The sequence below is a fragment of the Triturus cristatus genome, chromosome 4_1 (genome assembly GCF_964204655.1).
Source record: "Triturus cristatus chromosome 4_1, aTriCri1.1, whole genome shotgun sequence".
Taxonomy (NCBI): domain Eukaryota; kingdom Metazoa; phylum Chordata; class Amphibia; order Caudata; family Salamandridae; genus Triturus; species Triturus cristatus.
In genome coordinates this window covers 122241652-122263584 of record NC_140585.1, presented here as the reverse complement: position 1 = coordinate 122263584, position 21933 = coordinate 122241652, and the positions used below count along the sequence as shown (strand labels likewise).

The 21933-nt window shown below is 38.9% G+C and overlaps 9 non-coding genes across 9 annotated transcripts; all 9 read right to left on the bottom strand.

The window, feature by feature from the left end:
• Positions 1-89: 89 nt before the first annotated feature.
• On the bottom strand, positions 90-162 carry TRNAK-CUU (transfer RNA lysine (anticodon CUU)). The gene has a single exon. It is a non-coding gene; the product is annotated as a tRNA-Lys (tRNA).
• Positions 163-1775: 1613 nt separating this feature from the next.
• Positions 1776-1848, bottom strand: TRNAK-CUU (transfer RNA lysine (anticodon CUU)). The gene has a single exon. It is a non-coding gene; the product is annotated as a tRNA-Lys (tRNA).
• A 771-nt stretch (positions 1849-2619) lies between these two features.
• On the bottom strand, positions 2620-2692 carry TRNAK-CUU (transfer RNA lysine (anticodon CUU)). Its single transcript has one exon. It is a non-coding gene; the product is annotated as a tRNA-Lys (tRNA).
• A 1615-nt stretch (positions 2693-4307) lies between these two features.
• On the bottom strand, positions 4308-4380 carry TRNAK-UUU (transfer RNA lysine (anticodon UUU)). The gene has a single exon. It is a non-coding gene; the product is annotated as a tRNA-Lys (tRNA).
• A 2039-nt stretch (positions 4381-6419) lies between these two features.
• TRNAA-AGC (transfer RNA alanine (anticodon AGC)) lies at positions 6420-6492 on the bottom strand. The gene has a single exon. It is a non-coding gene; the product is annotated as a tRNA-Ala (tRNA).
• Positions 6493-8525: 2033 nt separating this feature from the next.
• Positions 8526-8598, bottom strand: TRNAK-CUU (transfer RNA lysine (anticodon CUU)). The gene has a single exon. It is a non-coding gene; the product is annotated as a tRNA-Lys (tRNA).
• A 3277-nt stretch (positions 8599-11875) lies between these two features.
• On the bottom strand, positions 11876-11948 carry TRNAK-CUU (transfer RNA lysine (anticodon CUU)). Its single transcript has one exon. It is a non-coding gene; the product is annotated as a tRNA-Lys (tRNA).
• Positions 11949-14407: 2459 nt separating this feature from the next.
• On the bottom strand, positions 14408-14480 carry TRNAK-CUU (transfer RNA lysine (anticodon CUU)). The gene has a single exon. It is a non-coding gene; the product is annotated as a tRNA-Lys (tRNA).
• Positions 14481-20317: 5837 nt separating this feature from the next.
• On the bottom strand, positions 20318-20390 carry TRNAK-CUU (transfer RNA lysine (anticodon CUU)). The gene has a single exon. It is a non-coding gene; the product is annotated as a tRNA-Lys (tRNA).
• Positions 20391-21933: the final 1543 nt, after the last annotated feature.

Below are 21933 nucleotides of genomic sequence, written 5' to 3'. Positions count from 1 at the left end.
AATTTTTAGGAGTTAGTGCATGTCTAATGCAAGATTAATCACCATATTATGAGAGCCAATGCTATCATCCAGCAAAAAATACTGGTTTTCGCCCAACGTGGGGCTCGAACCCACGACCCTGAGATTAAGAGTCTCATGCTCTACCGACTGAGCTAGCCGGGCTCCTTAAATATGGTATGCAGACTCATCATTTTTTATTAAGGAAAACTGTTTCTGGATATTCCTCTGCTCTTGTTTTGCAAGGAACTTCACTTTTATACATCCTTCAGAGGAAAGAATGTCAAGTAAAATAAGACGAAATGAAAATGGAAGGTGTGAAATTTTCATTTTGAGATTGCATAAGAAATCAAATTCCTCTCACGTGCTATAGAATACCTAAACACTTTTGATTAAACCACTTTAGTTGTTATAATGACACCAAATTTGAAAGCCATCTGTGACTTTTCTGTTCTTACTCTGCAACAACCATGGCAATTACAAGTTAAAAAGTAAAATGTATGCAAATTTTAGAATGGAGAATGCGGGCATCGATCCCGCTACCTCTCGCATGCTAAGCGAGCGCTCTACCATTTGAGCTAATTCCCCTGTGTGCTCACTCAGCATCACATTTCAAAAGTAACGTTACTGCTGTCCACACTTTATTTTAAGTCTAATTGCCCATAACATGAGTGTTCAGTTCACTCCTAACTGATGCCTTAACTACACCTAGGGGATGTTTTACACTTCAGGTTGGCATGTTTAGTACTTGAATAGGAGTGATATCACTGTATGTTAACCTAGACTCAGGCCCTACCTAATCTTGGAGATACATTTCTCATGAATGAGTAACCAAGGGAGATACAATTTTTAGGAGTTAGTGCATGTCTAATGCAAGATTAATCACCATATTATGAGAGCCAATGCAATCATCCAGCAAAAAACTACTCGTTTTCGCCCAACGTGAGGCACGAACCCACGACCCTGAGAATAAGAGTCTCATGCTCTACCGACTGAGCTAGCCGGGCTCCCACTTAAATATGGTATGCAGACTCATCATTTTTTATTAAGGAAAACCGTTTCTGGATATTCCTCTGCTCTTGTTTTGCAAGGAACTTCACTTTTATACATCCTTCAGAGGAAAGAATGTCAAGTAAAATAAGACGAAATGAAAATGGAAGGTGTGAAATTTTCATTTTGAGATTGCATAAGAAATCAAATTCCTCTCACGTGCTATAGAATACCTAAACACTTTTGATTAAACCACTTTAGTTGTCATAATGACACCAAATTTGAAAGCCATCTGTGACTTTTCTGTTCTTACTCTGCAACAACCATGGCAATTACAAGTTAAAAAGTAAAATGTATGCAAATTTTAGAATGGAGAATGCGGGCATCGATCCCGCTACCTCTCGCATGCTAAGCGAGCGCTCTACCATTTGAGCTAATTCCCCTGTGTGCTCACTCAGCATCACATTTCAAAAGTAACGTTACTGCTGTCCACACTTTATTTTAAGTCTAATTGCCCATAACATGAGTGTTCAGTTCACTCCTAACTGATGCCTTAACTACACCTAGGGGATGTTTTACACTTCAGGTTGGCATGTTTAGTACTTGAATAGGAGTGATATCACTGTATGTTAACCTAGACTCAGGCCCTACCTAATCTTGGAGATACATTTCTCATGAATGAGTAACCAAGGGAGATACAATTTTTAGGAGTTAGTGCATGTCTAATGCAAGATTAATCACCATATTATGAGAGCCAATGCTATCATCCAGCAAAAAATACTCGTTTTCGCCCAACGTGGGGCTCGAACCCACGACCCTGAGATTAAGAGTCTCATGCTCTACCGACTGAGCTAGCCGGGCTCCCACTTAAATATGGTATGCAGACTCATCATTTTTTATTAAGGAAAACTGTTTCTGGATATTCCTCTGCTCTTGTTTTGCAAGGAACTTCACTTTTATACATCCTTCAGAGGAAAGAATGTCAAGTAAAATAAGACGAAATGAAAATGGAAGGTGTGAAATTTTCATTTTGAGATTGCATAAGAAATCAAATTCCTCTCACGTGCTATAGAATACCTAAACACTTTTGATTAAACCACTTTAGTTGTTATAATGACACCAAATTTGAAAGCCATCTGTGACTTTTCTGTTCTTACTCTGCAACAACCATGGCAATTACAAGTTAAAAAGTAAAATGTATGCAAATTTTAGAATGGAGAATGCGGGCATCGATCCCGCTACCTCTCGCATGCTAAGCGAGCGCTCTACCATTTGTGCTAATTCCCCTGTGTGCTCATTCAGCATCACATTTCAAAAGTAACGTTACTGCTGTCCACACTTTATTTTAAGTCTAATTGCCCATAACATGAGTGTTCAGTTCACTCCTAACTGATGCCTTAACTACACCTAGGGGATGTTTTACACTTCAGGTTGGCATGTTTAGTACTTGAATAGGAGTGATATCACTGTATGTTAACCTAGACTCAGGCCCTACCTAATCTTGGAGATACATTTCTCATGAATGAGTAACCAAGGGAGATACAATTTTTAGGAGTTAGTGCATGTCTAATGCAAGATTAATCACCATATTATGAGAGCCAATGCAATCATCCAGCAAAAAATACTTGTTTTCGCCCAACGTGGGGCTCGAACCCACGACCCTGAGATTAAGAGTCTCATGCTCTACCGACTGAGCTAGCCGGGCTCCCACTTAAATATGGTATGCAGACTCATCATTTTTTATTAAGGAAAACTGTTTCTGGATATTCCTCTGCTCTTGTTTTGCAAGGAACTTCACTTTTATACATCCTTCAGAGGAAAGAATGTCAAGTAAAATAAGACGAAATGAAAATGGAAGGTGTGAAATTTTCATTTTGAGATTGCATAAGAAATCAAATTCCTCTCACGTGCTATAGAATACCTAAACACTTTTGATTAAACCACTTTAGTTGTTATAATGACACCAAATTTGAAAGCCATCTGTGACTTTTCTGTTCTTACTCTGCAACAACCATGGCAATTACAAGTTAAAAAGTAAAATGTATGCAAATTTTAGAATGGAGAATGCGGGCATCGATCCCGCTACATCTCGCATGCTAAGCGAGCGCTCTACCATTTGAGCTAATTCCCCTGTGTGCTCACTCAGCATCACATTTCAAAAGTAACGTTACTGCTGTCCACACTTTATTTTAAGTCTAATTGCCCATAACATGAGTGTTCAGTTCACTCCTAACTGATGCCTTAACTACACCTAGGGGATGTTTTACACTTCAGGTTGGCATGTTTAGTACTTGAATAGGAGTGATATCACTGTATGTTAACCTAGACTCAGGCCCTACCTAATCTTGGAGATACATTTCTCATGAATGAGTAACCAAGGGAGATACAATTTTTAGGAGTTAGTGCATGTCTAATGCAAGATTAATCACCATATTATGAGAGCCAATGCTATCATCCAGCAAAAAATACTTGTTTTCGCCCAACGTGGGGCTCAAACCCACGACCCTGATATTAAGAGTCTCATGCTCTACCGACTGAGCTAGCCGGGCTCCCACTTAAATATGGTATGCAGACTCATCATTTTTTATTAAGGAAAACCGTTTCTGGATATTCCTCTGCTCTTGTTTTGCAAGGAACTTCACTTTTATACATCCTTCAGAGGAAAGAATGTCAAGTAAAATAAGACGAAATGAAAATGGAAGGTGTGAAATTTTCATTTTGAGATTGCATAAGAAATCAAATTCCTCTCACGTGCTATAGAATACCTAAACACTTTTGATTAAACCACTTTAGTTGTTATAATGACACCAAATTTGAAAGCCATCTGTGACTTTTCTGTTCTTACTCTGCAACAACCATGGCAATTACAAGTTAAAAAGTAAAATGTATGCAAATTTTAGAATAGAGAATGCGGGCATCGATCCCGCTACCTCTCGCATGCTAAGCGAGCGCTCTACCATTTGAGCTAATTCCCCTGTGTGCTCACTCAGCATCACATTTCAAAAGTAACGTTACTGCTGTCCACACTTTATTTTAAGTCTAATTGCCCATAACATGAGTGTTCAGTTCACTCCTAACTGATGCCTTAACTACACCTAGGGGATGTTTTACACTTCAGGTTGGCATGTTTAGTACTTGAATAGGAGTGATATCACTGTATGTTAACCTAGACTCAGGCCCTACCTAATCTTGGAGATACATTTCTCATGAATGAGTAACCAAGGGAGATACAATTTTTAGGAGTTAGTGCATGTCTAATGCAAGATTAATCACCATATTATGAGAGCCAATGCTATCATCCAGCAAAAAATACTGGTTTTCGCCCAACGTGGGGCTCGAACCCACGACCCTGAGATTAAAAGTCTCATGCTCTACCGACTGAGCTAGCCGGGCTCCTTAAATATGGTATGCAGACTCATCATTTTTTATTAAGGAAAACTGTTTCTGGATATTCCTCTGCTCTTGTTTTGCAAGGAACTTCACTTTTATACATCCTTCAGAGGAAAGAATGTCAAGTAAAATAAGACGAAATGAAAATGGAAGGTGTGAAATTTTCATTTTGAGATTGCAGAAGAAATCAAATTCCTCTCACGTGCTATAGAATACCTAAACACTTTTGATTAAACCACTTTAGTTGTTATAATGACACCAAATTTGAAAGCCATCTGTGACTTTTCTGTTCTTACTCTGCAACAACCATGGCAATTACAAGTTAAAAAGTAAAATGTATGCAAATTTTAGAATGGAGAATGCGGGCATCGATCCCGCTACCTCTCGCATGCTAAACAAGCGCTCTACCATTTGAGCTAATTCCCCTGTGTGCTCACTCAGCATCACATTTCAAAAGTAACGTTACTGCTGTCCACACTTTATTTTAAGTCTAATTGCCCATAACATGAGTGTTCAGTTCACTCCTAACTGATGCCTTAACTACACCTAGGGGATGTTTTACACTTCAGGTTGGCATGTTTAGTACTTGAATAGGAGTGATATCACTGTATGTTAACCTAGACTCAGGCCCTACCTAATCTTGGAGATACATTTCTCATGAATGAGTAACCAAGGGAGATACAATTTTTAGGAGTTAGTGCATGTCTAATGCAAGATTAATCACCATATTATGAGAGCCAATGCAATCATCCAGCAAAAAACTACTCGTTTTCGCCCAACGTGAGGCTCGAACCCACGACCCTGAGAATAAGAGTCTCATGCTCTACCGACTGAGCTAGCCGGGCTCCCACTTAAATATGGTATGCAGACTCATCATTTTTTATTAAGGAAAACCGTTTCTGGATATTCCTCTGCTCTTGTTTTGCAAGGAACTTCACTTTTATACATCCTTCAGAGGAAAGAATGTCAAGTAAAATAAGACGAAATGAAAATGGAAGGTGTGAAATTTTCATTTTGAGATTGCATAAGAAATCAAATTCCTCTCACGTGCTATAGAATACCTAAACACTTTTGATTAAACCACTTTAGTTGTTATAATGACACCAAATTTGAAAGCCATCTGTGACTTTTCTGTTCTTACTCTGCAACAACCATGGCAATTACAAGTTAAAAAGTAAAATGTATGCAAATTTTAGAATGGAGAATGCGGGCATCGATCCCGCTACATCTCGCATGCTAAGCGAGCGCTCTACCATTTGAGCTAATTCCCCTGTGTGCTCACTCAGCATCACATTTCAAAAGTAACGTTACTGCTGTCCACACTTTATTTTAAGTCTAATTGCCCATAACATGAGTGTTCAGTTCACTCCTAACTGATGCCTTAACTACACCTAGGGGATGTTTTACACTTCAGGTTGGCATGTTTAGTACTTGAATAGGAGTGATATCACTGCATGTTAACCTAGACTCAGGCCCTACCTAATCTTGGAGATACATTTCTCATGAATGAGTAACCAAGGGAGATACAATTTTTAGGAGTTAGTGCATGTCTAATGCAAGATTAATCACCATATTATGAGATCCAATGCTATCATCCAGCAAAAAATACTCGTTTTTGCCCAACGTGGGGCTCGAACCCACTTCCCTGAGATTAAGTGTCTCATGCTCTACCGACTGAGCTAGCCGGGCTCCCACTTAAATATGGTATGCAGACTCATCATTTTTTATTAAGGAAAACTGTTTCTGGATATTCCTCTGCTCTTGTTTTGCAAGGAACTTCACTTTTATACATCCTTCAGAGGAAAGAATGTCAAGTAAAATAAGACGAAATGAAAATGGAAGGTGTGAAATTTTCATTTTGAGATTGCATAAGAAATCAAATTCCTCTCACGTGCTATAGAATACCTAAACACTTTTGATTAAACCACTTTAGTTGTTATAATGACACCAAATTTGAAAGCCATCTGTGACTTTTCTGTTCTTACTCTGCAACAACCATGGCAATTACAAGTTAAAAAGTAAAATGTATGCAAATTTTAGAATGGAGAATGCGGGCATCGATCCCGCTACCTCTCGCTTGCTAAGCGAGCGCTCTACCATTTGAGCTAATTCCCCTATGTGCTCACTCAGCATCACATTTCAAAAGTAACGTTACTGCTGTCCACACTTTATTTTAAGTCTAATTGCTCATAACATGAGTGTTCAGTTCACTCCTAACTGATGCCTTAACTACACCTAGGGGATGTTTTACACTTCAGGTTGGCATGTTTAGTACTTGAATAGGAGTGATATCACTGTATGTTAACCTAGACTCAGGCCCTACCTAATCTTGGAGATACATTTCTCATGAATGAGTAACCAAGGGAGATACAATTTTTAGGAGTTAGTGCATGTCTAATGCAAGATTAATCACCATATTATGAGAGCCAATGCAATCATCCAGCAAAAAATACTCGTTTTCGCCCAACGTGGGGCTCGAACCCACGACCCTGAGATTAAGAGTCTCATGCTCTACAGACTGAGCTAGCCGGGCTCCCACTTAAATATGGTATGCAGACTCATCATTTTTTATTAAGGAAAACTGTTTCTGGATATTCCTCTGCTCTTGTTTTGCAAGGAACTTCACTTTTATACATCCTTCAGAGGAAAGAATGTCAAGTAAAATAAGACGAAATGAAAATGGAAGGTGTGAAATTTTCATTTTGAGATTGCATAAGAAATCAAATTCCTCTCACGTGCTATAGAATACCTAAACACTTTTGATTAAACCACTTTAGTTGTTATAATGACACCAAATTTGAAAGCCATCTGTGACTTTTCTGTTCTTACTCTGCAACAACCATGGCAATTACAAGTTAAAAAGTAAAATGTATGCAAATTTTAGAATGGAGAATGCGGGCATCGATCCCGCTACATCTCGCATGCTAAGCGAGCGCTCTACCATTTGAGCTAATTCCCCTGTGTGCTCACTCAGCATCACATTTCAAAAGTAACGTTACTGCTGTCCACACTTTATTTTAAGTCTAATTGCCCATAACATGAGTGTTCAGTTCACTCCTAACTGATGCCTTAACTACACCTAGGGGATGTTTTACACTTCAGGTTGGCATGTTTAGTACTTGAATAGGAGTGATATCACTGTATGTTAACCTAGACTCAGGCCCTACCTAATCTTGGAGATACATTTCTCATGAATGAGTAACCAAGGGAGATACAATTTTTAGGAGTTAGTGCATGTCTAATGCAAGATTAATCACCATATTATGAGAGCCAATGCTATCATCCAGCAAAAAATACTCGTTTTCGCCCAACGTGGGGCTCAAACCCACGACCCTGATATTAAGAGTCTCATGCTCTACCGACTGAGCTAGCCGGGCTCCCACTTAAATATGGTATGCAGACTCATCATTTTTTATTAAGGAAAACCGTTTCTGGATATTCCTCTGCTCTTGTTTTGCAAGGAACTTCACTTTTATACATCCTTCAGAGGAAAGAATGTCAAGTAAAATAAGACGAAATGAAAATGGAAGGTGTGAAATTTTCATTTTGAGATTGCATAAGAAATCAAATTCCTCTCACGTGCTATAGAATACCTAAACACTTTTGATTAAACCACTTTAGTTGTTATAATGACACCAAATTTGAAAGCCATCTGTGACTTTTCTGTTCTTACTCTGCAACAACCATGGCAATTACAAGTTAAAAAGTAAAATGTATGCAAATTTTAGAATAGAGAATGCGGGCATCGATCCCGCTACCTCTCGCATGCTAAGCGAGCGCTCTACCATTTGAGCTAATTCCCCTGTGTGCTCACTCAGCATCACATTTCAAAAGTAACGTTACTGCTGTCCACACTTTATTTTAAGTCTAATTGCCCATAACATGAGTGTTCAGTTCACTCCTAACTGATGCCTTAACTACACCTAGGGGATGTTTTACACTTCAGGTTGGCATGTTTAGTACTTGAATAGGAGTGATATCACTGTATGTTAACCTAGACTCAGGCCCTACCTAATCTTGGAGATACATTTCTCATGAATGAGTAACCAAGGGAGATACAATTTTTAGGAGTTAGTGCATGTCTAATGCAAGATTAATCACCATATTATGAGAGCCAATGCTATCATCCAGCAAAAAATACTGGTTTTCGCCCAACGTGGGGCTCGAACCCACGACCCTGAGATTAAGAGTCTCATGCTCTACCGACTGAGCTAGCCGGGCTCCTTAAATATGGTATGCAGACTCATCATTTTTTATTAAGGAAAACTGTTTCTGGATATTCCTCTGCTCTTGTTTTGCAAGGAACTTCACTTTTATACATCCTTCAGAGGAAAGAATGTCAAGTAAAATAAGACGAAATGAAAATGGAAGGTGTGAAATCAAATTCCTCTCACGTGCTATAGAATACCTAAACACTTTTGATTAAACCACTTTAGTTGTTATAATGACACCAAATTTGAAAGCCATCTGTGACTTTTCTGTTCTTACTCTGCAACAACCATGGCAATTACAAGTTAAAAAGTAAAATGTATGCAAATTTTAGAATGGAGAATGCGGGCATCGATCCCGCTACCTCTCGCATGCTAAGCAAGCGCTCTACCATTTGAGCTAATTCCCCTGTGTGCTCACTCAGCATCACATTTCAAAAGTAACGTTACTGCTGTCCACACTTTATTTTAAGTCTAATTGCCCATAACATGAGTGTTCAGTTCACTCCTAACTGATGCCTTAACTACACCTAGGGGATGTTTTACACTTCAGGTTGGCATGTTTAGTACTTGAATAGGAGTGATATCACTGTATGTTAACCTAGACTCAGGCCCTACCTAATCTTGGAGATACATTTCTCATGAATGAGTAACCAAGGGAGATACAATTTTTAGGAGTTAGTGCATGTCTAATGCAAGATTAATCACCATATTATGAGAGCCAATGCAATCATCCAGCAAAAAACTACTCGTTTTCACCCAACGTGAGGCTCGAACCCACGACCCTGAGAATAAGAGTCTCATGCTCTACCGACTGAGCTAGCCGGGCTCCCACTTAAATATGGTATGCAGACTCATCATTTTTTTATTAAGGAAAACCGTTTCTGGATATTCCTCTGCTCTTGTTTTGCAAGGAACTTCACTTTTATACATCCTTCAGAGGAAAGAATGTCAAGTAAAATAAGACGAAATGAAAATGGAAGGTGTGAAATTTTCATTTTGAGATTGCATAAGAAATCAAATTCCTCTCACGTGCTATAGAATACCTAAACACTTTTGATTAAACCACTTTAGTTGTTATAATGACACCAAATTTGAAAGCCATCTGTGACTTTTCTGTTCTTACTCTGCAACAACCATGGCAATTACAAGTTAAAAAGTAAAATGTATGCAAATTTTAGAATGGAGAATGCGGGCATCGATCCCGCTACCTCTTGCATGCTAAGCGAGCGCTCTACCATTTGAGCTAATTCCCCTGTGTGCTCACTCAGCATCACATTTCAAAAGTAACGTTACTGCTGTCCACACTTTATTTTAAGTCTAATTGCCCATAACATGAGTGTTCAGTTCACTCCTAACTGATGCCTTAACTACACCTAGGGGATGTTTTACACTTCAGGTTGGCATGTTTAGTACTTGAATAGGAGTGATATCACTGTATGTTAACCTAGACTCAGGCCCTACCTAATCTTGGAGATACATTTCTCATGAATGAGTAACCAAGGGAGATACAATTTTTAGGAGTTAGTGCATGTCTAATGCAAGATTAATCACCATATTATGAGAGCCAATGCAATCATCCAGCAAAAAACTACTCGTTTTCGCCCAACGTGAGGCTCGAACCCACGACCCTGAGAATAAGAGTCTCATGCTCTACCGACTGAGCTAGCCGGGCTCCCACTTAAATATGGTATGCAGACTCATCATTTTTTATTAAGGAAACCCGTTTCTGGATATTCCTCTGCTCTTGTTTTGCAAGGAACTTCACTTTTATACATCCTTCAGAGGAAAGAATGTCAAGTAAAATAAGACGAAATGAAAATGGAAGGTGTGAAATTTTCATTTTGAGATTGCATAAGAAATCAAATTCCTCTCACGTGCTATAGAATACCTAAACACTTTTGATTAAACCACTTTAGTTGTTATAATGACACCAAATTTGAAAGCCATCTGTGACTTTTCTGTTCTTACTCTGCAACAACCATGGCAATAACAAGTTAAAAAGTAAAATGTATGGAAATTTTAGAATGGAGAATGCGGGCATCGATCCCGCTACCTCTCGCATGCTAAGCGAGCGCTCTACCATTTGAGCTAATTCCCCTGTGTGCTCACTCAGCATCACATTTCAAAAGTAACGTTACTGCTGTCCACACTTTATTTTAAGTCTAATTGCCCATAACATGAGTGTTCAGTTCACTCCTAACTGATGCCTTAACTACACCTAGGGGATGTTTTACACTTCAGGTTGGCATGTTTAGTACTTGAATAGGAGTGATATCACTGCATGTTAACCTAGACTCAGGCCCTACCTAATCTTGGAGATACATTTCTCATGAATGAGTAACCAAGGGAGATACAATTTTTAGGAGTTAGTGCATGTCTCATGCAAGATTAATCACCATATTATGAGAGCCAATGCAATCATCCAGCAAAAAATACTCGTTTTCGCCCAACGTGGGGCTCGAACCCACGACAATGATATTAAGAGTCTCATGCTCTACCGACTGAGCTAGCCGGGCTCCCACTTAAATATGGTATGCAGACTCATCATTTTTTATTAAGGAAAACCGTTTCTGGATATTCCTCTGCTCTTGTTTTGCAAGGAACTTCACTTTTATACATCCTTCAGAGGAAAGAATGTCAAGTAAAATAAGACGAAATGAAAATGGAAGGTGTGAAATTTTCATTTTGAGATTGCATAAGAAATCAAATTCCTCTCACGTGCTATAGAATACCTAAACACTTTTGATTAAACCACTTTAGTTGTTATAATGACACCAAATTTGAAAGCCATCTGTGACTTTTCTGTTCTTACTCTTCAACAACCATGGCAATTACAAGTTAAAAAGTAAAATGTATGCAAATTTTAGAATGGAGAATGCGGGCATCGATCCCACTACCTCTCGCATGCTAAGCGAGCGCTCTACCATTTGAGCTAATTCCCCTGTGTGCTCACTCAGCATCACATTTCAAATGTAACGTTACTGCTGTCCACACTTTATTTTAAGTCTAATTGCCCATAACATGAGTGTTCAGTTCACTCCTAACTGATGCCTTAACTACACCTAGGGGATGTTTTACACTTCAGGTTGGCATGTTTAGTACTTGAATAGGAGTGATATCACTGCATGTTAACCTAGACTCAGGCCCTACCTAATCTTGGAGATACATTTCTCATGAATGAGTAACCAAGGGAGATCCAATTTATAGGAGTTAGTGCATGTCTAATGCAAGATTAATCACCATATTATGAGAGCCAATGCTATCATCCAGCAAAAAATACTCGTTTTCGCCCAACGTGGGGCTCGAACCCACGACCCTGAGATTAAGAGTCTCATGCTCTACCGACTGAGCTAGCCGGGCTCCCACTTAAATATGGTATGCAGACTCATCATTTTTTATTAAGGAAAACTGTTTCTGGATATTCCTCTGCTCTTGTTTTGCAAGGAACTTCACTTTTATACATCCTTCAGAGGAAAGAATGTCAAGTAAAATAAGACGAAATGAAAATGGAAGGTGTGAAATTTTCATTTTGAGATTGCATAAGAAATCAAATTCCTCTCACGTGCTATAGAATACCTAAACACTTTTGATTAAACCACTTTAGTTGTTATAATGACACCAAATTTGAAAGCCATCTGTGACTTTTCTGTTCTTACTCTGCAACAACCATGGCAATTACAAGTTAAAAAGTAAAATGTATGCAAATTTTAAAATGGAGAATGCGGGCATCGATCCCGCTACCTCTCGCATGCTAAGCGAGCGCTCTACCATTTGAGATAATTCCCCTGTGTGCTCACTCAGCATCACATTTCAAAAGTAACGTTACTGCTGTCCACACTTTATTTTAAGTCTAATTGCCCATAACATGAGTGTTCAGTTCACTCCTAACTGATGCCTTAACTACACCTAGGGGATGTTTTACACTTCAGGTTGGCATGTTTAGTACTTGAATAGGAGTGATATCACTGTATGTTAACCTAGACTCAGGCCCTACCTAATCTTGGAGATACATTTCACATGAATGAGTAACCAAGGGAGATACAATTTTTAGGAGTTAGTGCATGTCTAATGCAAGATTAATCACCATATTATGAGAGCCAATGCTATCATCCAGCAAAAAATACTCGTTTTCGCCCAACGTGGGGCTCGAACCCACTTCCCTGAGATTAAGAGTCTCATGCTCTACCGACTGAGCTAGCCGGGCTCCCACTTAAATATGGTATGCAGACTCATCATTTTTTATTAAGGAAAACTGTTTCTGGATATTCCTCTGCTCTTGTTTTGCACGGAACTTCACTTTTATACATCCTTCAGAGGAAAGCATGTCAAGTAAATTAAGACGAAATGAAAATGGAAGGTGTGAAATTTTCATTTTGAGATTGCATAAGAAATCAAATTCCTCTCACGTGCTATAGAATACCTAAACACTTTTGATTAAACCACTTTAGTTGTTATAATGACACCAAATTTGAAAGCCATCTGTGACTTTTCTGTTCTTACTCTGCAACAACCATGGCAATTACAAGTTAAAAAGTAAAATGTATGCAAATTTTAGAATGGAGAATGCGGGCATCGATCCCGCTACCTCTCGCATGCTAAGCGAGCGCTCTACCATTTGAGCTAATTCCCCTGTGTGCTCACTCAGCATCACATTTCAAAAGTAACGTTACTGCTGTCCACACTTTATTTTAAGTCTAATTGCCCATAACATGAGTGTTCAGTTCACTCCTAACTGATGCCTTAACTACACCTAGGGGATGTTTTACACTTCAGGTTGGCATGTTTAGTACTTGAATAGGAGTGATATCACTGTATGTTAACCTAGACTCAGGCCCTACCTAATCTTGGAGATACATTTCTCATGAATGAGTAACCAAGGGAGATACAATTTTTAGGAGTTAGTGCATGTCTCATGCAAGATTAATCACCATATTATGAGAGCCAATGCAATCATCCAGCAAAAAATACTCGTTTTCGCCCAACGTGGGGCTCGAACCCACGACAATGATATTAAGAGTCTCATGCTCTACCGACTGAGCTAGCCGGGCTCCCACTTAAATATGGTATGCAGACTCATCATTTTTTATTAAGGAAAACCGTTTCTGGATATTCCTCTGCTCTTGTTTTGCAAGGAACTTCACTTTTATACATCCTTCAGAGGAAAGAATGTCAAGTAAAATAAGACGAAATGAAAATGGAAGGTGTGAAATTTTCATTTTGAGATTGCATAAGAAATCAAATTCCTCTCACGTGCTATAGAATACCTAAACACTTTTGATTAAACCACTTTAGTTGTTATAATGACACCAAATTTGAAAGCCATCTGTGACTTTTCTGTTCTTACTCTTCAACAACCATGGCATTTACAAGTTAAAAAGTAAAATGTATGCAAATTTTAGAATGGAGAATGCGGGCATCGATCCCACTACCTCTCGCATGCTAAGCGAGCGCTCTACCATTTGAGCTAATTCCCCTGTGTGCTCACTCAGCATCACATTTCAAATGTAACGTTACTGCTGTCCACACTTTATTTTAAGTCTAATTGCCCATAACATGAGTGTTCAGTTCACTCCTAACTGATGCCTTAACTACACCTAGGGGATGTTTTACACTTCAGGTTGGCATGTTTAGTACTTGAATAGGAGTGATATCACTGCATGTTAACCTAGACTCAGGCCCTACCTAATCTTGGAGATACATTTCTCATGAATGAGTAACCAAGGGAGATCCAATTTATAGGAGTTAGTGCATGTCTAATGCAAGATTAATCACCATATTATGAGAGCCAATGCTATCATCCAGCAAAAAATACTTGTTTTCGCCCAACGTGGGGCTCGAACCCACGACCCTGAGATTAAGAGTCTCATGCTCTACCGACTGAGCTAGCCGGGCTCCCACTTAAATATGGTATGCAGACTCATCATTTTTTATTAAGGAAAACTGTTTCTGGATATTCCTCTGCTCTTGTTTTGCAAGGAACTTCACTTTTATACATCCTTCAGAGGAAAGAATGTCAAGTAAAATAAGACGAAATGAAAATGGAAGGTGTGAAATTTTCATTTTGAGATTGCATAAGAAATCAAATTCCTCTCACGTGCTATAGAATACCTAAACACTTTTGATTAAACCACTTTAGTTGTTATAATGACACCAAATTTGAAAGCCATCTGTGACTTTTCTGTTCTTACTCTGCAACAACCATGGCAATTACAAGTTAAAAAGTAAAATGTATGCAAATTTTAAAATGGAGAATGCGGGCATCGATCCCGCTACCTCTCGCATGCTAAGCGAGCGCTCTACCATTTGAGATAATTCCCCTGTGTGCTCACTCAGCATCACATTTCAAAAGTAACGTTACTGCTGTCCACACTTTATTTTAAGTCTAATTGCCCATAACATGAGTGTTCAGTTCACTCCTAACTGATGCCTTAACTACACCTAGGGGATGTTTTACACTTCAGGTTGGCATGTTTAGTACTTGAATAGGAGTGATATCACTGTATGTTAACCTAGACTCAGGCCCTACCTAATCTTGGAGATACATTTCACATGAATGAGTAACCAAGGGAGATACAATTTTTAGGAGTTAGTGCATGTCTAATGCAAGATTAATCACCATATTATGAGAGCCAATGCAATCATCCAGCAAAAAATACTCGTTTTTGCCCAACGTGGGGCTCGAACCCACAACCCTGAGATTAAGACTCTCATGCTCTACCGACTGAGCTAGCCGGGCTCCCACTTAAATATGGTATGCAGACTCATCATTTTTTATTAAGGAAAACCGTTTCTGGATATTCCTCTGCTCTTGTTTTGCAAGGAACTTAACTTTTATACATCCTTCAGAGGAAAGAATGTCAAGTAAAATAAGACGAAATGAAAATGGAAGGTGTGAAATTTTCATTTTGAGATTGCATAAGAAATCAAATTCCTCTCACGTGCTATAGAATACCTAAACACTTTTGATTAAACCACTTTAGTTGTTATAATGACACCAAATTTGAAAGCCATCTGTGACTTTTCTGTTCTTACTCTGCAACAACCATGGCAATTACAAGTTAAAAAGTAAAATGTATGCAAATTTTAGAATGGAGAATGCGGGCATCGATCCCGCTACCTCTCGCATGCTAAGCGAGCGCTCTACCATTTGAGCTAATTCCCCTGTGTGCTCACTCAGCATCACATTTCAAAAGTAACGTTACTGCTGTCCACACTTTATTTTAAGTCTAATTGCCCATAACATGAGTGTTCAGTTCACTCCTAACTGATGCCTTAACTACACCTAGGGGATGTTTTACACTTCAGGTTGGCATGTTTAGTACTTGAATAGGAGTGATATCACTGTATGTTAACCTAGACTCAGGCCCTACCTAATCTTGGAGATACATTTCTCATGAATGAGTAACCAAGGGAGATACAATTTTTAGGAGTTAGTGCATGTCTAATGCAAGATTAATCACCATATTATGAGAGCCAATGCAATCATCCAGCAAAAAACTACTCGTTTTCGCCCAACGTGAGGCTCGAACCCACGACCCTGAGAATAAGAGTCTCATGCTCTACCGACTGAGCTAGCCGGGCTCCCACTTAAATATGGTATGCAGACTCATCATTTTTTATTAAGGAAAACTGTTTCTGGATATTCCTCTGCTCTTGTTTTGCAAGGAACTTCACTTTTATACATCCTTCAGAGGAAAGAATGTCAAGTAAAATAAGACGAAATGAAAATGGAAGGTGTGAAATTTTCATTTTGAGATTGCATAAGAAATCAAATTCCTCTCACGTGCTATAGAATACCTAAACACTTTTGATTAAACCACTTTAGTTGTTATAATGACACCAAATTTGAAAGCCATCTGTGACTTTTCTGTTCTTACTCTGCAACAACCATGGCAATTACAAGTTAAAAAGTAAAATGTATGCAAATTTTAAAATGGAGAATGCGGGCATCGATCCCGCTACCTCTCGCATGCTAAGCGAGCGCTCTACCATTTGAGATAATTCCCCTGTGTGCTCACTCAGCATCACATTTCAAAAGTAACGTTACTGCTGTCCACACTTTATTTTAAGTCTAATTGCCCATAACATGAGTGTTCAGTTCACTCCTAACTGATGCCTTAACTACACCTAGGGGATGTTTTACACTTCAGGTTGGCATGTTTAGTACTTGAATAGGAGTGATATCACTGTATGTTAACCTAGACTCAGGCCCTACCTAATCTTGGAGATACATTTCACATGAATGAGTAACCAAGGGAGATACAATTTTTAGGAGTTAGTGCATGTCTAATGCAAGATTAATCACCATATTATGAGAGCCAATGCAATCATCCAGCAAAAAATACTCGTTTTTGCCCAACGTGGGGCTCGAACCCACAACCCTGAGATTAAGACTCTCATGCTCTACCGACTGAGCTAGCCGGGCTCCCACTTAAATATGGTATGCAGACTCATCATTTTTTATTAAGGAAAACCGTTTCTGGATATTCCTCTGCTCTTGTTTTGCAAGGAACTTAACTTTTATACATCCTTCAGAGGAAAGAATGTCAAGTAAAATAAGACGAAATGAAAATGGAAGGTGTGAAATTTTCATTTTGAGATTGCATAAGAAATCAAATTCCTCTCACGTGCTATAGAATACCTAAACACTTTTGATTAAACCACTTTAGTTGTTATAATGACACCAAATTTGAAAGCCATCTGTGACTTTTCTGTTCTTACTCTGCAACAACCATGGCAATTACAAGTTAAAAAGTAAAATGTATGCAAATTTTAGAATGGAGAATGCGGGCATCGATCCCGCTACCTCTCGCATGCTAAGCGAGCGCTCTACCATTTGAGCTAATTCCCCTGTGTGCTCACTCAGCATCACATTTCAAAAGTAACGTTACTGCTGTCCACACTTTATTTTAAGTCTAATTGCCCATAACATGAGTGTTCAGTTCACTCCTAACTGATGCCTTAACTACACCTAGGGGATGTTTTACACTTCAGGTTGGCATGTTTAGTACTTGAATAGGAGTGATATCACTGTATGTTAACCTAGACTCAGGCCCTACCTAATCTTGGAGATACATTTCTCATGAATGAGTAACCAAGGGAGATACAATTTTTAGGAGTTAGTGCATGTCTAATGCAAGATTAATCACCATATTATGAGAGCCAATGCAATCATCCAGCAAAAAACTACTCGTTTTCGCCCAACGTGAGGCTCGAACCCACGACCCTGAGAATAAGAGTCTCATGCTCTACCGACTGAGCTAGCCGGGCTCCCACTTAAATATGGTATGCAGACTCATCATTTTTTATTAAGGAAAACCGTTTCTGGATATTCCTCTGCTCTTGTTTTGCAAGGAACTTCACTTTTATACATCCTTCAGAGGAAAGAATGTCAAGTAAAATAAGACGAAATGAAAATGGAAGGTGTGAAATTTTCATTTTGAGATTGCATAAGAAATCAAATTCCTCTCACGTGCTATAGAATACCTAAACACTTTTGATTAAACCACTTTAGTTGTTATAATGACACCAAATTTGAAAGCCATCTGTGACTTTTCTGTTCTTACTCTGCAACAACCATGGCAATTACAAGTTAAAAAGTAAAATGTATGCAAATTTTAGAATGGAGAATGCGGGCATCGATCCCGCTACCTCTCGCATGCTAAGCGAGCGCTCTACCATTTGAGCTAATTCCCCTGTGTGCTCACTCAGCATCACATTTCAAAAGTAACGTTACTGCTGTCCACACTTTATTTTAAGTCTAATTGCCCATAACATGAGTGTTCAGTTCACTCCTAACTGATGCCTTAACTACACCTAGGGGATGTTTTACACTTCAGGTTGGCATGTTTAGTACTTGAATAGGAGTGATATCACTGTATGTTAACCTAGACTCAGGCCCTACCTAATCTTGGAGATACATTTCTCATGAATGAGTAACCAAGGGAGATACAATTTTTAGGAGTTAGTGCATGTCTAATGCAAGATTAATCACCATATTATGAGAGCCAATGCAATCATCCAGCAAAAAACTACTCGTTTTCGCCCAACGTGAGGCTCGAACCCACGACCCTGAGAATAAGAGTCTCATGCTCTACCGACTGAGCTAGCCGGGCTCCCACTTAAATATGGTATGCAGACTCATCATTTTTTATTAAGGAAAACCGTTTCTGGATATTCCTCTGCTCTTGTTTTGCAAGGAACTTCACTTTTATACATCCTTCAGAGGAAAGAATGTCAAGTAAAATAAGACGAAATGAAAATGGAAGGTGTGAAATTTTCATTTTGAGATTGCATAAGAAATCAAATTCCTCTCACGTGCTATAGAATACCTAAACACTTTTGATTAAACCACTTTAGTTGTTATAATGACACCAAATTTGAAAGCCATCTGTGACTTTTCTGTTCTTACTCTGCAACAACCATGGCAATTACAAGTTAAAAAGTAAAATGTATGGAAATTTTAGAATGGAGAATGCGGGCATCGATCCCGCTACCTCTCGCATGCTAAGCGAGCGCTCTACCATTTGAGCTAATTCCCCTGTGTGCTCACTCAGCATCACATTTCAAAAGTAACGTTACTGCTGTCCACACTTTATTTTAAGTCTAATTGCCCATAACATGAGTGTTCAGTTCACTCCTAACTGATGCCTTAACTACACCTAGGGGATGTTTTACACTTCAGGTTGGCATGTTTAGTACTTGAATAGGAGTGATATCACTGCATGTTAACCTAGACTCAGGCCCTACCTAATCTTGGAGATACATTTCTCATGAATGAGTAACCAAGGGAGATACAATTTTTAGGAGTTAGTGCATGTCTAATGCAAGATTAATCACCATATTATGAGAGCCAATGCTATCATCCAGCAAAAAATACTCGTTTTCGCCCAACGTGGGGCTCGAACCCACTTCCCTGAGATTAAGAGTCTCATGCTCTACCGACTGAGCTAGCCGGGCTCCCACTTAAATATGGTATGCAGACTCATCATTTTTTATTAAGGAAAACTGTTTCTGGATATTCCTCTGCTCTTGTTTGGAAGGAACTTCACTTTTATACATCCTTCAGAGGAAAGAATGTCAAGTAAAATAAGACGAAATGAAAATGGAAGGTGTGAAATTTTCATTTTGAGATTGCATAAGAAATCAAATTCCTCTCACGTGCTATAGAATACCTAAACACTTTTGATTAAACCACTTTAGTTGTTATAATGACACCAAATTTGAAAGCCATCTGTGACTTTTCTGTTCTTACTCTGCAACAACCATGGCAATTACAAGTTAAAAAGTAAAATGTATGCAAATTTTAGAATGGAGAATGCGGGCATCGATCCCGCTACCTCTCGCATGCTAAGCGAGCGCTCTACCATTTGAGCTAATTCCCCTGTGTGCTCACTCAGCATCACATTTCAAAAGTAACGTTACTGCTGTCCACACTTTATTTTAAGTCTAATTGCCCATAACATGAGTGTTCAGTTCACTCCTAACTGATGCCTTAACTACACCTAGGGGATGTTTTACACTTCAGGTTGGCATGATTAGTACTTGAATAGGAGTGATATCACTGTATGTTAACCTAGACTCAGGCCCTACCTAATCTTGGAGATACATTTCTCATGAATGAGTAACCAAGGGAGATACAATTTTTAGGAGTTAGTGCATGTCTAATGCAAGATTAATCACCATATTATGAGAGCCAATGCTATCATCCAGCAAAAAATACTCGTTTTCGCCCAACGTGGGGCTCGAACCCACGACCCTGAGATTAAGAGTCTCATGCTCTACCGACTGAGCTAGCCGGGCTCCCACTTAAATATGGTATGCAGACTCATCATTTTTTATTAAGGAAAACCGTTTCTGGATATTCCTCTGCTCTTGTTTTGCAAGGAACTTAACTTTTATACATCCTTCAGAGGAAAGAATGTCAAGTAAAATAAGACGAAATGAAAATGGAAGGTGTGAAATTTTCATTTTGAGATTGCATAAGAAATCAAATTCCTCTCACGTGCTATAGAATACCTAAACACTTTTGATTAAACCACTTTAGTTGTTATAATGACACCAAATTTGAAAGCCATCTGTGACTTTTCTGTTCTTACTCTGCAACAACCATGGCAATTACAAGTTAAAAAGTAAAATGTATGCAAATTTTAGAATGGAGAATGCGGGCATCGATCCCGCTACCTCTCGCATGCTAAGCGAGCGCTCTACCATTTGAGCTAATTCCCCTGCGTGCTCACTCAGCATCACATTTCAAAAGTAACGTTACTGCTGTCCACACTTTATTTTAAGTCTAATTGCCCATAACATGAGTGTTCAGTTCACTCCTAACTGATGCCTTAACTACACCTAGGGGATGTTTTACACTTCAGGTTGGCATGTTTAGTACTTGAATAGGAGTGATATCACTGTATGTTAACCTAGACTCAGGCCCTACCTAATCTTGGAGATACATTTCTCATGAATGAGTAACCAAGGGAGATACAATTTTTAGGAGTTAGTGCATGTCTAATGCAAGATTAATCACCATATTATGAGAGCCAATGCAATCATCCAGCAAAAAACTACTCGTTTTCGCCCAACGTGAGGCTCGAACCCACGACCCTGAGAATAAGAGTCTCATGCTCTACCGACTGAGCTAGCCGGGCTCCCACTTAAATATGGTATGCAGACTCATCATTTTTTATTAAGGAAAACTGTTTCTGGATATTCCTCTGCTCTTGTTTTGCAAGGAACTTCACTTTTATACATCCTTCAGAGGAAAGAATGTCAAGTAAAATAAGACGAAATGAAAATGGAAGGTGTGAAATTTTCATTTTGAGATTGCATAAGAAATCAAATTCCTCTCACGTGCTATAGAATACCTAAACACTTTTGATTAAACCACTTTAGTTGTTATAATGACACCAAATTTGAAAGCCATCTGTGACTTTTCTGTTCTTACTCTGCAACAACCATGGCAATTACAAGTTAAAAAGTAAAATGTATGCAAATTTTAAAATGGAGAATGCGGGCATCGATCCCGCTACCTCTCGCATGCTAAGCGAGCGCTCTACCATTTGAGATAATTCCCCTGTGTGCTCACTCAGCATCACATTTCAAAAGTAACGTTACTGCTGTCCACACTTTATTTTAAGTCTAATTGCCCATAACATGAGTGTTCAGTTCACTCCTAACTGATGCCTTAACTACACCTAGGGGATGTTTTACACTTCAGGTTGGCATGTTTAGTACTTGAATAGGAGTGATATCACTGTATGTTAACCTAGACTCAGGCCCTACCTAATCTTGGAGATACATTTCACATGAATGAGTAACCAAGGGAGATACAATTTTTAGGAGTTAG